The sequence below is a fragment of the Cebus imitator genome, unplaced genomic scaffold, assembly GCF_001604975.1.
Source record: "Cebus imitator isolate Cc_AM_T3 unplaced genomic scaffold, Cebus_imitator-1.0 Scaffold1, whole genome shotgun sequence".
In the NCBI taxonomy this organism is placed as follows: Eukaryota; Metazoa; Chordata; class Mammalia; order Primates; family Cebidae; genus Cebus; species Cebus imitator.
In genome coordinates this window covers 6,925,897-6,942,068 of record NW_016107316.1, presented here as the reverse complement: position 1 = coordinate 6,942,068, position 16,172 = coordinate 6,925,897, and the positions used below count along the sequence as shown (strand labels likewise).

At 40.7% G+C, this 16,172-nt stretch overlaps 1 protein-coding gene across 2 annotated transcripts in view; it reads left to right on the top strand.

Annotated features, from left to right (window-relative positions):
- NBAS (NBAS subunit of NRZ tethering complex) overlaps positions 1 to 16,172 on the top strand; it is a 381,587-nt gene that overhangs the window by 294,817 nt on the left and 70,598 nt on the right. The gene's annotated exons all lie outside the window — the stretch shown is intronic.

Genomic DNA, 16,172 nt, shown 5'->3' with positions numbered 1-16,172 from the left:
AGTAGAGACGGGGTTTCACCATGTTGACCAGGATGGTCTCGATCTCTTGACCTCGTGATCCACCCGCCTCGGCCTCCCAAAGTGCTGGGATTACAGGCGTGAGCCACCGCGCCCGGCCTCACTGTCCCTTTGTTTCAAGTCCTAAGACCCACCTCCAGCCACCTCCTAAACTCAACATTGGCCATTTGGTTGGGTCAGTCAGAAGCTTAAAGGCTCCAGAGCTGTAATAGTGGGTCACACACTTCCTTTGCCGTTAGAATTAACCAGGAAATGCTTATGCAAAATACAGGTTTCTTTCCGCCAATGCTGATGTCTTTCCCAACCCAACAGATTGGGTCAGTAAGCCTGATGGGGGCCCAGGAATTTGCATTTTTGAGGTTGCACTTATAGAGGTGGTATGAAAATCACACTTTAGGAAAACAGTGCTCCAAAGCCGTTAACTGGAAACTTTGTTACTCATGTAGCTGAGATAACTTAAAATAACCTGAATACCTCTCACACACTTGATTTCTAAAAATTTTATAATATTAAATGATTACAAAGGAGGGCATAATTTTCAGCACATTTGAAGTATTGACATTTAAAGTAACACTGTAACGTAGCTCTATTTGTATACAGCATAGGCAATTTGATAACTACTGCTGTCACTTAAAAAGTACAGGAACACATCTGCAGCTGTCAGAAAGATTGCATCCTTCCTTTTCCTCAAACCATTTCTACTGTTTTTTAGTCCAAGAGAAATAAAGCCAGACACTTTTTAAAGGCAGTAAAGACAGATTTTCTTAAGTACTAACTACTGCAGAGGGAAGAGAGCCCAGCATAAACCAAGCTCAGCTTCGCCAAAGCAAAGAAAGGCAGAAGACTTTTTCAGTACTGTGGTATGTGAAAGGAAAGGCACAAGGGGCATTAAGGGGGGTTTGGTCCATGTAAATGAACCATCTGGGTTTGCAAGTTGACACTCATCTGGAGAAGAAACCAACTGTTCATGTCTTTATGACAGCAGGTAGTTGTGCAGTTTGGAACAAGGCACCCATGGAAGTGAGGCCCTTACCCTCCCACAGTGAGCTGGTTCCTTGAGTATTTCTGTTTCAGAGAGACTGACCCTAGGTCCTTGAGGAAACACACTAGGTGGCAGAAGATTTACATCTCAAAGGGACAGAGAAAGGATAATAATTATTAGCTTTCTAAAGTAACTGCTCTAAAGAGGGGTTGAGGAGCCTATTGGCCTATCACCAAGTGGTGGCTAGAACAAACAATACATTTTACTGACAGCTTCTACTGAAAAAAGAAAGTTCAAAGCGTTCTTTTATTATTACTATTATACTTTAAGTTCTGGGGTACATGTACAGAATGTGCATGTTTGTTACCTAGGTATGTACGTGCCATGGTGGTTTGCTGCATCATCACCACATCATCTACATTAGGTATTTCTCCTAAGGCTATCCCTCCCCTATACCCCCTTTCCTTGTCTATCCCTCCCCTACCCCCCACCCCCTAATAGGTAATGTTTCCCTCCCTGTGTCCATGTGGTGTCATTGTTCAACATGCGGTATTTGGTTTTGTACTCGTGTCAGTTTGCTGAGAATGTTGGTTTCCAGCTTTATCCATGTCCCTGCAAAGGACATGAGCTTATTCCTTTTTTACAGCTGCATAGTATTCCATGGTATATATGTGTCACATTTTCTTTATTCATCATTGATGGGCATTTTCGTTGGTTCCAAGTCTTTGCTATTGTGAACAGTGCTGCAATAAACATACATGCGCACGTGACTTTATAATAGAAAGCTATGGACCAATATCCCTGATGATCGTAGATGCAAAAATTCTCAACAAAATAACCAAATCCAACAGCATATTAAAAAGATAATACTGCGTTATCAAGTGGGTTTTATACCAGGGATTCAGGGATGAATTAACATATGCAAGTAAATGTGATATATCACATAAACATAATTAAAAACAAACATCATATGATCATCTCAATAGATGCAGAAAAAGCATTTGACAAAATCCAACATCCCTTTATGGTTAAAATGCTCAGCGAAACTTGCACAGAAGGGACATATCTTAAGGTAATAAAATCCATCTCTAGACAGACCCACAGCCAACACCACACTGAATAGAAAAAAGTTGAAAGCATTTTCTCTGAGAACTGTAATAAGACAAGGATGCCCACTTTCACCACTGCTATTCAACATCATGCTGGAAGTCCTAGCCAGAGCAGTCAGACAAGAGAAGAAAATAAAGGGAATCCAGACTGGTTAAGAGGAAGTCAAACAGTGACTATTCACCAATGTATATGGTTGTATACCTAGAAAACCCTGAAGACTCATCCAAAATACTTCTAGGTCTTATAAATGAATTCAGTAAAATCTCAAGATACAAAATCGGTGTACACAAATCAGTGGCACTGCTATGCAACAATAGTGACTAAACTTAGAATCAAATCAGTAACTCAACCTTTTTTACAACAGCTGCAAAAAATAATAATAATAAAATACTTAGGAATATAACCAAGGAAGCGAATGATCTCTACATGGAAAACTACAAAACACTGCTGAAAGAAGTCATAAATGACACAAACAAATGGAAACACATCCCATACTCAAGGATGGGTAGAATCAATATTTTGAAAATGGCCATACTGCCAAAAGCAGTCTACAAATTTAATGCAATTCCGACTAAAATACAGTCATCATTATTGCCAGAAATAGAAAAAACAGTTCTAAAAATCATATGGAAACCAAAAACAGTCTGCATAGCCAAAGCAAGACTAAGCAGAAAGAACAAATCTGGAGGCATCACATTACCCAGCTTCAAACTGCTATAAGGCTATATTAATAGTTACCAAAACAGCATGGTACTGGTATAAGAATATACACCAATGGAACAGAATAGAGAACCCATAAGTAAAGCCAGATACTTGCAGCCAACTGATCTTTGACGAAGCAAACAAAACAAAGTGGGGAAAGGTTACTCTATTCAGCAAATGGGGCTGAGATACCTAATGGCAAGCCACATACAGAAGAATGACGCTGAATCCTCATCTCTCACCTAATATGAAAATCAACTCAAGATTGTTCAAGGACTTAAATCTAAGACCTGAAACATAAAAATTCTAGAGGATAACTCTGGAAAAACTCTTCTAGACATTGGCTTAGGCAAAGAGCTTATGACCAAGAACCAACAAACAAATCCAACAAAAACAAAGATAAAGAGATTGACCCAATTAAACTAAAAAGCATCTACACTGCAAAAGAAATAATCAGCCGAGCAAAGAGACAACCTACAGAGTGGAAGACAGTATTCACAAACCAAGCATCTGACAAAAGACTAATCCGGAATCTGCAAGGAACTCAAACAAATCAGCAAGAAACAAGCAAACAATCCCATCAAAAAGTAAGCAAAGGACATTAACATATATTTCTCAAAAGGAAATGTACAAATGGCCAAAATACAGGAAAAAATGTTCAGTATCACTAATTATCAGGGAAATGCACATCAAAACTACAATGAGACATCACCTTACTCGTGCAAGAGTGGCCATAATTAAAAAGTCAAACAAATATTAGATGTTGGTGTGGATGTGGTGAAAAGGGAACACTTTTACACTGCTAATAGGAAAGTAAACTAGTACAACCACTGTGGAAAACAGTATGACGATTCCTTAAATAACTGAAAGTAGAACTACCATTTGATCCAGCAGCCCACTAGTGGGTATTTACCCAGAGGGAAAGAAGTCATTATGTGAAGAAAAACACTGTACACACATGTTTATAGCAGCACCATTCGCAATTGCAAAAATATGGAAACAACCTAAAAAATGCCCATCAAGCAACAAGTGGATAAACAAAATGTGAGACACACACACACACACACACACACACGCGCGCGCGTGTGCGTGCACCCCGTGGAACACTACTCGGCCATAAAAAGAAATGAAATAATGACATTTGCACCAACCTGGATGGAGTTGGAGACCATTATTCTGAGTTAAGTAACTCAGGAGTGGAAAACCAAACATCTTATGTTCTTACTTATAAGTGGGAGCTAAGCTATGAGGACTCAGAGGCATAAGAATGATACAATGGACTTTGGAGATTTGGTAGGGAAGGGTTGGAGGGGAATGAAAGATAAAATACTACACGTTGGGTATAGTATACACTGCTCCAGTGATGTGTACACCAAAATATCAGAAATCACCACTAAAGAACTTGCAAGCAAACACCACCTGTTTCCCCAAAACTATTGAATCTTTTTTTTTTTTAAGTAACTTAGAAGAAAAACAACAACAAAAAAGAAGGCAACGCATTGGGAACCTTGTGACATGCAAGAAGAAGTTTGTTATTCAGTCATTGTGTAATCATGTGATGGGTTCTTTCTGCCACTGCACAGAGAGCCCAGCTTTGCAGTAAAGAAAGAGTTTAATTGACTCTAGGCTGGCTGTGCCATGCTGGAAATGGAGTTATCACTTAATCACTTGAAGCCTCCTAGGTTAGGGGTTTTTCAAAGGCAGTTTGGGGGAGGGGGTGCGGGTGGCTAGGAAATGGGTGTTTGCTGCTGATTGGTTGGGGTACAACCATAGGGGTGTGGGAAGTGAGCCTCCTGGGTGCTGAATTGCTTCCAGGTGCGTCTGGGTGGAGCTGTGGATGTCAGACATGCAAAACACATGAACAGATATCTCAGAAGACCAGTCTACAATAGTGGTGCTATCTGCAGGAGTAATTGGAGAAGTTACATATCTTGTAACCCCCAGAATGTAATGTCTGGCAATTGCTTATGTCTACATCTTAGCAGAATTCAGGTTCCTCTCTCCTCTTAGCCTGGTAGTTTTTCATTAGCTTTACAAAGGCATTTGAGTTTTGGGGCAAGGGCTGTTACCATTTAAACTGTAAACTAAATGTCTGATAGCTTGAAGGCTAAAGGCAAGATGGGGGTTGGCTAAATTAGATCTCCACTGCCACAATTTTCTTGTTGTTAAAATATTTGCAAACATGGTCTCCACTGGAATCTGTTATATACCAGCATTCTGAATTATCCCTTTGGTGTTCTGGAGCTTTTTAAAAACCAGAACGATGTATCAGATTCAGGAAGTGTGTGAAGCATGCCTTTCCTGTGTTCATGGAAGGCTATTATGAAAGGAGTTGGGAAAGAGCACAAGCTTCACACCTTGACCTCAAGATCCGTTTTAGGAAAGAATACTCAGAAAAGGTGGAAATTAATTTAGAAACGATTCCCTTTAAACTGTCTGTGCCTGTGTCCCTGTTGGAAAGGCTTTGTGTGCTAGTGGCTCACATGCCTCAGTTTGGAGACCACTGGCCCAAGGATGATGTGTAAGTTTCCCAGCATGGCACCCCCACTATCCCCAGTGCTCTTTGCGTCTCTTCTCCTGCTGGACAGTCCCTTGCCTAAGCACATGCATACACACATTTGCATCACCAAGAGCTTTTCCAAGTGTAGCTTGGGAGTGAGACCAGAGGAGAAACAATGTCTAGCTTTGGGGATCAAACTCCTGGGAGAGTTTAATCTTTTTCAGAAAGGATTCCCCCTCCTTTCCCAAATATACCGCAGCTGCTGCTGTGCACCTACTCCTCTACCCCATGAGATACCTCGAAGTCGTGAGCTACTGTTTTTTGTTGAGAGTATATTATATCCTGTAGGGTTTTTGGAGCATGGTAAAAGGTTGAGAGTTACAGCCATAGAACATTCTTCTTATCTAAGAGCCTTTATTTAATTCCTCATTCTCTTCTTTTCGCCTGCAGTCCACCCTCCTCTCCTTCCACACGAGCACTTGCTGATGCTTCAAGTCCTGCTTCAGATGTCACCTCTTTTTTAAAGACTTTCTTGCCTTTCTAAAACCGAATTTTTTTTTTGGTGTACCCACATACTTATATTGTTCTGTCACATTTTATACATTTTTATTTCTGCGTTGACTTTTCCATTAGGATATATGTTCTTCCAGGATAGTGATTCTGTCTTAATTTATCTCTGTATCCTCTGTGCCAAGGCCAGGCCTAGCACATAGTGAGTGTAGAAGTTTGAACATGAAAAGGAGGAGGGGGAGATGGATGAAAAATAGGGTGAGTTTGTAAATAGAAACCTAAAAAAGAGAAGACATCTGTGTATTTTTTTTATTAGTTAAAGAAATAATAAACAGTTTGTAAACTCTGATTTTTCCACCTAACTCTGTAGATAGCACCTGGGTTTTTCTTAAGTCACCTGCCATTTCCTAAATATCAGCCTTATGTTCAAAGTCATGCTACGTTCATTTTTAAAAGAACAAAAGTCTGCTTAGCAAGATTTCACAGCCATGAAGCACGTGCAGATGATGTAGGTTATCTTGGTGAATTATGAATCAAGCCATTAGCTAAAATGTCTGGAGCTGATTGTGTTGCTTTCCTGCTGAAGATACTTTTATGCTGCCTAAGGTGTGAAGATGATGATGCTGTCATCAGTGCAGCACTTGGGGCTCCTCCTCATGTTGTCATTTCTGCTTCATTCTTCCTCATTCTCTGACAGGGCTTTACTTGTGTCAGGGGTGTGTGAACCAGAGCAACTCCATCTTGAATAGGAGCTGGGTGAAATAAGGCTGAAATCTACTGGGCTGCATTCCTAGACAGTCAGGCATTCTAAGTCACAGGATGAGATAGGAGGTCAGCATGAGATACAGGTCATAAAGGCCTTGCTGATAAAAGAGGTTGCAGTAAAGAGGCAAGCAAAAAGCCACCAAAACCAAGATGGCGACAAGAGTGACCTCCAGTCATCCTCACTGCTACACTCCCACCGGTACCATGACAGTTTACAAATGCCATGGCAATGTCAGGAGGTTACCCTATATGGTCTAAAAAGGGGAGACATGAATAATCCACCCCTTGTTTAGCATGTCATCAAGAAATAACCATAAAAATGGGCAACCAGCAGCCCTCGGGGCTGCTCTGTCTATGGAGAAGCCATTCTTTATTCCTTTGCTTTCTTAATAAATTTGCTTCCACTCTATGGACTTGCCCTGAATTCTTTCTTGAGTGAGATCCAAAAACCTTCTCTTGGGGTCTGGATTGGACCCCTTTCCCATAACACTTTCATTCTGCATTTCAGCCAAGCCCATGTACTTCTAGGTGCTCCACTTGCCTCTTTGACTAGTGATCTCTTGAAATTCTTCCTTTCTTGTCTTAGTTTCTGTTCACTCTTGAGGACTCTCCTTAGAGATGTCCCCTTTCAGCAACCCTTTCCTGACCTTGCCTGCCCCTCATTTCCAATCTGCGGAGTGCCCCTTCTGAGAGCTTCCACGGTGCCTTGTGTTTACCCTGCTGTAGTTATAGGGTGATCATGCCTCTCTGTAATGTCTTTTATCTCTCCGTATTTAGTACTAGACTTTGACAGACCCTGGGGCAGGGCCCTGATCTAACTTTGTCACCAGCACTGAGCCCAACGCAGATGCACAGTGTGTGCTCAGTGGATGTTGCTGAATGAATAAACAGAAAGCCATCGGTAGTGTGATGTTATGCCCCTTCCTGCATGACATCTGATTAGGGTGGCATTGTCCTGATGGCAAACATTTGGTCTCAATTTTTTATATCATGTATCTATCTATCTATCTATCTATCTATAATTTATTTTTATTGTACTTTAGGTTCTGGAGTTTTTTTGTTTCTTTGTTTCAAGTCCCTAAAAGTATCCTTTTGTGATGTCTCTAAGGGCTTTCTTACAGGAGTTACTGCAAAGTAACTGGGGAATTTTGGAGCATTCTGGACCACAAGTTTCCAGGGACATATTGAGAACATATGATTTTATCGTACTTCCCTTTTTTTGAGACGGAGTCTTGCTCTGTTGCCCAGGCTGGAGTGCAGTGGTGTGATCTCAGCTCACTGCAACCTCCATCTCCCAGGTTCAAGCAATTCTGCCTCAGACTCCCAAGTAGCTGGGATTACAGGTGCGCACAACTGTGCCCAGCTAATTTTTTTGTATTTTTAGTAGAGACAGAGTTTCACCATGCTGGCCAGGCTGGTCTCGAACTCCTGACCTCGTGATCTGCCCACCTTAACCTCCCAAAGTGTTGGGATTGCAGGTGTGAACCACCGTGCCTGGCCTATTGCACTTTTAAAGAATCTTGGCTTTCTCTGTATGTTGATCAGAGTTGTTCAGTAAGTTTAGTAGCTATTTACAGTTTGTGTGCAGTATGTTAAACATTATGTTAGGTTAGGGATACAGAGATTTTAAAAGCATAGGTTCTATCCTAAAGCATCTCATTGTCTAGTCAGGGGAATGTACAAGTAACTAGATGATTTAAATGCAGTATTCTTTGATATAGATCAGGAAGGTTCCTCAGAGGAGGGAACACCTGCACTGATTCCGGAAAGATAGGCAAAGTCTTAAGAAATAGTGATTTTTTTTTTCTTAGAAAACTATAGTTTTAAATTTTTCTTTGAAATAAGATTTTCTTACAGTGTTTTTTAAATGGGAATCTAATGAGACATTTCCATGTAATTATCTTCAGTATGCAAGCGGCTCTCAGTGGCTTTCAAATCAGATTCTTTATCTAGCCTGGCATTCCAGACCACTGATAACTTATTCTCAGTTTATCTTTTCAACCAGAACTGTTTAATATTATAGATCAGAAATCAGAAAATGATGGGCCTACAGGTCAGATTTAGCCCACTACTTGTTTTTGTACAACCCTTAGCTAAGATTGGCCTTTACATCGTTTTAAAGGATTGCAAAAACCAGCCAACCAACCTAATAAAAGAATATCTAACAGAGATTATATGTGGCCTGCGAAATTTAACATATTTACTGTCCAGCCCTTTATGCCTCACCGTGCCTAAACTAAAGTGCTCTAGTGTTACACATGTATCATGAGCCCTTCTACTTATGTGCTTCCTCAAGAGCACTTTTACTGTTCTGTCTTTTTAAACAGTGTCATCCATCCATCCACCCACCCACCCACCCAACAGAGAAGCATTATGTCTGAGCCTCAATTCTGGGCTTTGGGAATGTAGCGGTAACAGGCAATAAGCAATAGAAACCCAGTGTGTCAGTTAGGAGGAAAAAATAATGCAGGGCAAGGAGAAACAGGTGGAGAGAGTGCCAGGTTTCGTGGGGTCAGGGAAGGTCTCTCTGATAAGGTGACATTTGGGTCAAGTCCCAAGAGAAGTAGAGGGGCAAGTCATGAGGGTGCCTGGGAGAACATTCCAGTGACCGACGACTGTGAAGGCTCTGAAGGGGCCTGCAAGGGAGCTGGGGTGTTTGAAGTGGCCTGAGAGTATGAAGGCAGGGAGGGGACAGGATGAGAGAGGCAGGATGAGGGGAAGGGCAGGTCGCACGGAGCCTGATAAGGCATGAAAGCCTGGCTTTTATTCTTAGTGAACTGGGAAGCCGTTGCATGGATTCTAGCAGAGGCGTGACTAGAGCAGATGTGTGTTTTTAAGATACCATGGTGCTGCTAGGGAATTCTGTAGTAACAAAGCGACCCCAGTGTCACCATGACCCAGCACAAGAGAAGCCCCCTCAGGGGCCATACCCACTTGGGCTCTCCTCAAGCACCTTGTCAGGAAAAGGAGTGGGACTGGAAAATCGGGCGTGATTGCCTTAGCCACGTGAGTGATATATGACACACCTCTCACTTTTCATGGGCCCAGCTAGTCACGTGACCTTATCTAACTACAAGGGGGTTGAGAAGCGTAGGGAAGTGGATGGAATGTATGGTGGGAACCCCTGTCTGCTACAGCCCACCCTTTTATTCACCAAGCTTTCTTTCCACCACAGAAAACACTCTGCTCCTCTGCTAGAGGAAAGAACCCAGGGTCCTCCTCACTCCGTGCAGCCCAAAGTCTGCATAATTCGCAGTAGGCTGCGCTTCAGGTCCAGCTGTGTGATCCAAACTGTGAACTAAATGGACAAATCCTCTGACCTGCTTCCCCCACACCCACCCCGAGACACAACTTATATGGTGAAGCAGGGACAAGATAATGGCATTAAGCACTCACCTTGGAAAGGGAGATGATAAGAGACACGTGGCAGACACGACTGTGACACAGCTTAAAAATTCTGCTCTACAGACATTCTGAGGGCTTCCCTACTGTGGGGAGGCAGGGTCCTTAATTAGCCTTTAATTCCGCTTTGTAGGGGCAACCTTGTTGTCCTTTGTCCTCCATGACCCCAGTTCCTTCCCTCCAGGGAAGTCCTCTCCACTTCCTTCCTGGGCCACATGAGGAGTGGATGTTGGAGGCCTATACCCTCAAGATTGAAGGCCCAAGTATTAAGGTTTAGATACTCACAGGCATTTTTAACTCAGGTTTGTGGTTTCTTAGGCAGCACTGCTCTCAGAAATTTAATAGGATTCTTATTTATTTGACTTCTCTTAATGCCGTGTGCCCATAGCCACATCTACAGGGTCTTTTTGTTTGTTTTGAAATATTGTCCTATATATCTTTGATGTATCACCCCCATACATTATCTCTCTCCACTTAAAGAGGGCTAGCTTAAAGCTGTCGGGTTTCTGTTCAAGGACGGCATCATTAATTGGATCTCTGCCCTGAGTCATTTTGTCCAAGTGAAAGAATTTACGGAGTGTCACACCCTTGGTTTATCTCTTCCCTGAAGCATTTTAATCTTCTAAAAGTTTTAGTTGGCATTTGTTATATAAGGATTTCTCCTTCTTATGTCTGACTCTTGGGGTCTAGAATTCCTAAGTTGATTTTTTGTTTGTTTGTTTGTTTGAACCCAGTATGGCCCTGAATTTCTGGGCTGTTTCTCTATTCTGTTTCTCCTGCTTGTGATATGAACAGTATTTCTTGCAATACCCACAGCATTGTATAACATCCAACACACTTCTGGTGTTCCATTTCCCAGCCTCTTTAGAGCCCCAAGTTCATTAGGGGTATGATCTGCCCCCACAAATTACCACACATAATAGTTTTATTAAGTATTTTTATTGCATATCATAGATTACGGTGTTTTTCTTTTTTTTTTTTTTTTTTTAGATGGAGCAGTGCACAGTGGCTTGATCTTGGCTTGTTGCAGAAGGAGCTGGTGACAGAACTCTCCCCCTCCGCAATGCCTGATACCTGAAAATCAAAGCCACATTGCTGCACACTTCTACCTGTTATATGTCAGAATAAGCTAAGGTATGTAGTGGCTTTTGGTAGATAGTCCCTCATACACCTAATCCAGTAAAAGACCGCAAAGAGGCCTCTACCACAAAGTCTCTTCAGGATCCAGGCTGATAGAAGCCTCATCATTTTGTATTGGCGCCATCTGGGCCCCATGTTCTCCTCAATTGTTATGGCTAAAACAGGGAAACTGGATGATGATCCATGTGGGGTTTTTTTATTGCTTGGCTCAGAAATGGTATATGTCACTTTTGCTCAGATTTCACTGGCTGAAAGACAGCTCATGCAAACTACAAGGGAATTGACAAATGCAGTGGAAGAGATGGAATGCTTGTGTTTGGTGAGCACCACTGTCTCTGTCACACTGGGAGGCAAGTTAGACCCATTGCAGTGCTCTTTATGAGAGCTGATGGCTGCTGGGAACTGAGTGGTGGCAGTGAAGGTGTTAGGAAGTGATTCCAGCCCAGACATATTTTGAAGCTAGACCCAGTAAGATTTGCTGATGTCACTGATGATTCTTCAGTCCCTCTGCCCTCTTCTTACTGTATTATCTCCCATTGTGTACGTGGTTTCTTTGTGAGCCTGGTTCGTGTTTTTATCTCATTTTTATAGGGTTTGGAAAGTAGATGTTTAGAACCTGTTTATTAAGTGATGAAACATTTTAGCCACTTATCTTTATTTCACAAAATCCATTATTATTTTTAATAGCGATTACTAATTGCTGCAGGGAATAGTGAAAAATATAATCTTGGTTGGATATTATAGTAATTATGTATATGAATGTCATGTTAATGCTGTGAGCTTCAGAAAAGAATATTAAGAATAATGGTACCGTGGGGCCACTAGATACAGTAAAGAAATTGCCATTTTTTTTTACTCTGGTACATTTTTCTCAATGATTTCTTTCTTTTACTTCTGTTCCTTCCATTATAGAACAGTTTAAAGAAAATAAATCTACTAGATGTAAATTCAGTGTTAAACATGTAGTTTTTAATCATACCCTGGAGTCTTTCAGCAATGAACCTGTTTTTAGAAAGTATAATAATAAAAAGCTTGAGTTAAGTAAAATGCCTCGTCAAAGAAAACCCCTTACATATTTTTAATCATAATATAATTCTGCTTCTTAGAGGTTCTGGCTAGCTTAGGAAAATTAACTTAGGATTGCATTTATTTACACTGTCTCGTTCAGTGTCAGGTTATATAGTTATTTTGAAATATTTAGTTCTCTGGAAGGATTATTTTAAATAGAAAAAAAATTTCTGATGACACTGTAGTGATGAAGTCAAATAATTTAATCTCTCGAAAAATTGTACCTGTCTCTCATAACCTACAGCAAGTTTTCTGAAAGCATAGACTTCAGGGTGAGGTCTAGCGTCAGTAATGCTGAGGAGACAGAGTTTATACATACAAAGTAGGTGGGTTATGCATTTGTATGTCGGAGCAGAGGACTTGCAAGTGGAATGCTTATAGAGGCTGGAGAAATAGATGAGTCTAGATTGATTCCAAGTGTCTCGGTAATGAAACATGACTAGGAATTTGCCTTACAAAGAAGAGGGAAGGGAGCATTTCATTGAGACAACATGGCAAGTAAGAGCACCAGGTAATGACAAAGAGTCAGTGTGGCTGTATCTTAGGGTTTGGGTTACAATTATACCATGAAGTCAGAGGGTTAGCTGGGGGCCAGTTTATGACAGTTCTTGAGTTCCGTGCTAAGAAATCTGGGGAGCTTATTTAAAAAAAAAAAGGTTTTTCTAAAAGAGAATTATATGACAAATTTATAAGGAAGATGAAAAAGTAACAGGGGAGCGGATGGCCTGTGTGTTTTACCCACTGGTCAAATTAAATGTCAGCGTCTGTTTACGGAGCACTTAATATGGGCAAGGCATTGTGCTGTTTTACATATTATCTTATTTAAGTTCTTAAAATTGTGCAGTAGGAGGCAGTTTTTACATTTTGTAGATGAAGAAACAAAGGCTTGAAGCACTTTGTCAAGTTTACTAAAGTCACACCAGTAGTAATTATTAAACACAAATTTTCTGAATGTATTGTTCTTTCTGCTTACCATATATTCATTCCAGGGTTGGTTGACAAAGGCAAGTCAAGTTGTGGACAGCAGTGATCTCATCTGGACCTATCTAAGGGGATAGGAGCCCATTGTTTCATCCAGGACCCTGTTTCCTGCACATGTGAATTAGCTGTCTATCCCTGTTCTTAGCCAGTCTGTTTTTGAAACTCTCCCACATCACACAACAGGCTGGGAAGAGTGTATACATTTGACTGGCTGATATAGCCAAATAATTTCCCAAATTTATATTTCTTGCGGAAACAAATGTGAATAGAAAAAAAAAAGATTCACTACTATAAATTTTAACTCTTATTCGGCCTTGATTTTGTCATTTAGCATTCAACCAGCATGCACTCTCTAATAAACTCAGAGCCTGTGAGGATGCAGAAATGATTGAGTGGATGTTGTGTGATGTAACGTGGCAGGGAGCGCTGACTTGTAACCAAGTGTTCTGGATTCCAGTTTTTACTCTTCTCACTCACACGATGGATGAACCCTAACATACCACTTAGCCTCCTGGAGCCCAGTCTCTCCGTCTACATAATGAGAGGAGGGGTGGTCTGTTGAACTAAACACAGATCTAGTATCTTGTATTTCTGAATCACAGGGAGAGGCTCACAGTTTATTTGTGGGAAAACACAGTAACATAATTAATACTTGTCAGTCAATGATGGCTTCTAATTTTTTTAATGGCTTAGAGCCAGAAATCTGGTAAGAAGTGGGGACTAGAGAACTTGTTTGAAAGCTTTATTGGCAATGCATTTCCAGTGCTGTTGGAAATAGTACTTTCCTAAAGATCTCTTATCAGTATTTATATAGGATTAGGAAAATGTCACCTATTAGCATTTTAATGTCATAACTCCGTGTTGAGTGACTTGGAGGGAGCTAGTAGGAAAGAGAGGGCGGGGGGCAGCTTACCTCCTGGTGCAGTCACTCATGCCATGTGTTTCAGCCTAGTCCTGCTTTTCAGAATGACCAGACGTGTACAATGACTGCCTTTAGGAAACAGAAAAAAAATGAGACTTTTGTTGTAGGAGTCTTTATCTCTTTTTATTTCAAAAACAAAAACAAAAACAAACCACTTCAGGAGTTCACCTCATATTTCTTTGAGGATATAGTAAAAATGTCCTTGAGTAGCTGGCAGGAGACTGTAATCCAGGATCTGAAGCAGCACCAATCAGTGAGGCCTGAGAAGGCGCCAGAATTTCTCAGAGGTAACTCCCTCTTCTATCAGCAAAGCTCAAAGTTTAGACTTAGTTTTGTATTCTTGAGGGTAACAGCTTAATATTTTAATATTAGAAAAATATAACTCCTATACATTCTTGAGAATAAGTGAGCCTAGTATTTTATTACTTAGAAAAATATAACTCCCATATACCTTACACAGTATACAGGAGTCTGATGCATGTCACTGAATAAATGGGTGAAAACAATGTTGTTATAGAAATTTTGGAAAGTAGAAAAGAAAAAAAAAGTTCATAATCCTAACACCTTAATACAGCTAGTGCTCGACTTACGACCACGATTGGTTCCGACAGACCGGCTGTAACACGATTTGGTCATAAGTTGAGTAGGCTATATGTACAGTACTGTGAAATGATGTTATAAAAATCTTTAAGTCATATTTTATCATAATTTTCTTTGTTCATTTTATGCCATTTGTATAATCTCTACACCATTTTGTTTCTTATTTTTACATTCGTCAGGTTTAAGTAAAACACTACATTACCAGTACAACTGGTTTAATATTTGCAAAACATACAAAATTACAAAATACAGGTGCATACAAAAATACAAAATACAGGTGTAAAAAATACCATAGGAAACATTTTCCCAATTGCACTTGGAGATGGTAGTGCTGCCGGAAGCTGGTCCACACTGTCGTACGCCCAGCTGGGCAACGTTTGCGCTGCCAGACGCTGAGCAGTCATGGCTAGCGATTGTGGTCGTAAAGTCGAATGATCATAAGTTGCATAGGTCGTAAGTCGATCAATACCTGTAATATATACGTGTATGTCTGAATATGTTGTACTGGCCCGAGCATAGAAAGTTAACTGGCCCAAGCATAGAAAGTTAACACCAAGATAAAAGTATGCCAAATTGCAGGGTCTTTATTGCCGGCGGTCACGGAGGACTCGCGTCTCTTCAACTCGTGGCCCTGAAAGGAGAGTGTCAAGACCTTTTATACCCATAAAACCACCTCAGGAGTGAGGGTGAGGGTCAGGGGTGGGGGTGAGGGGCTTCAGACTTTCTGAGAGCTAGTGGATTCTGTAAATCACTTCCTGGGCAGAGATGAGGGTGAGGGTCTCAGACATTCCGAGGGCCAGGGGACTTTGGACATTCTGATTGTTACTTAAGTGGTTCAAAAAAGTCAAGATTAGCATTTGTTTACACATTGTCTGGGTAGGGTGGAAATTACAGTCCTTAATTACTTTTTACAAGTCACAGGATCCAAGATGGCATGGGTTTGGACTGCTTGCCTGTCACATTTGGGCTACAGAGAGCAGTTTCAATAGAAAGCCGAGGTATGGTTGAGGTGTGCAGTTTTATGGGGCTTTTACCATGTCACAAATACATATTTAATATATTTGTATACATACATATACTTTATAGGCATGTACAGGTTGAATAGCCAGGATCCAGGAATCTGTAATGCTCCATGATCTGAGGCTTTCTGAGTGCCAACATGATACTCAAAGGAAATGCTCATTGGAGCATTTTGGGTTTCAGTTTTGAATTAGGAATGCTAAATTAGCAAGTATTCTAAAATTCAAAAGAAATCTGAAATCTAAAGTACTTCTGGTTCCAAACATTTCAGATAACAGATACTCAACCTGTATATACACAGATATATTTATACACACACACACACACACACACACACACACACACACACACACACACACAGGTTGTATGTGTGTATATATACATAAAATAGAAAAAATATAAAATACATATATTGGATGTGCAGATATAGTTTAAAGTTTAATGTAAACATT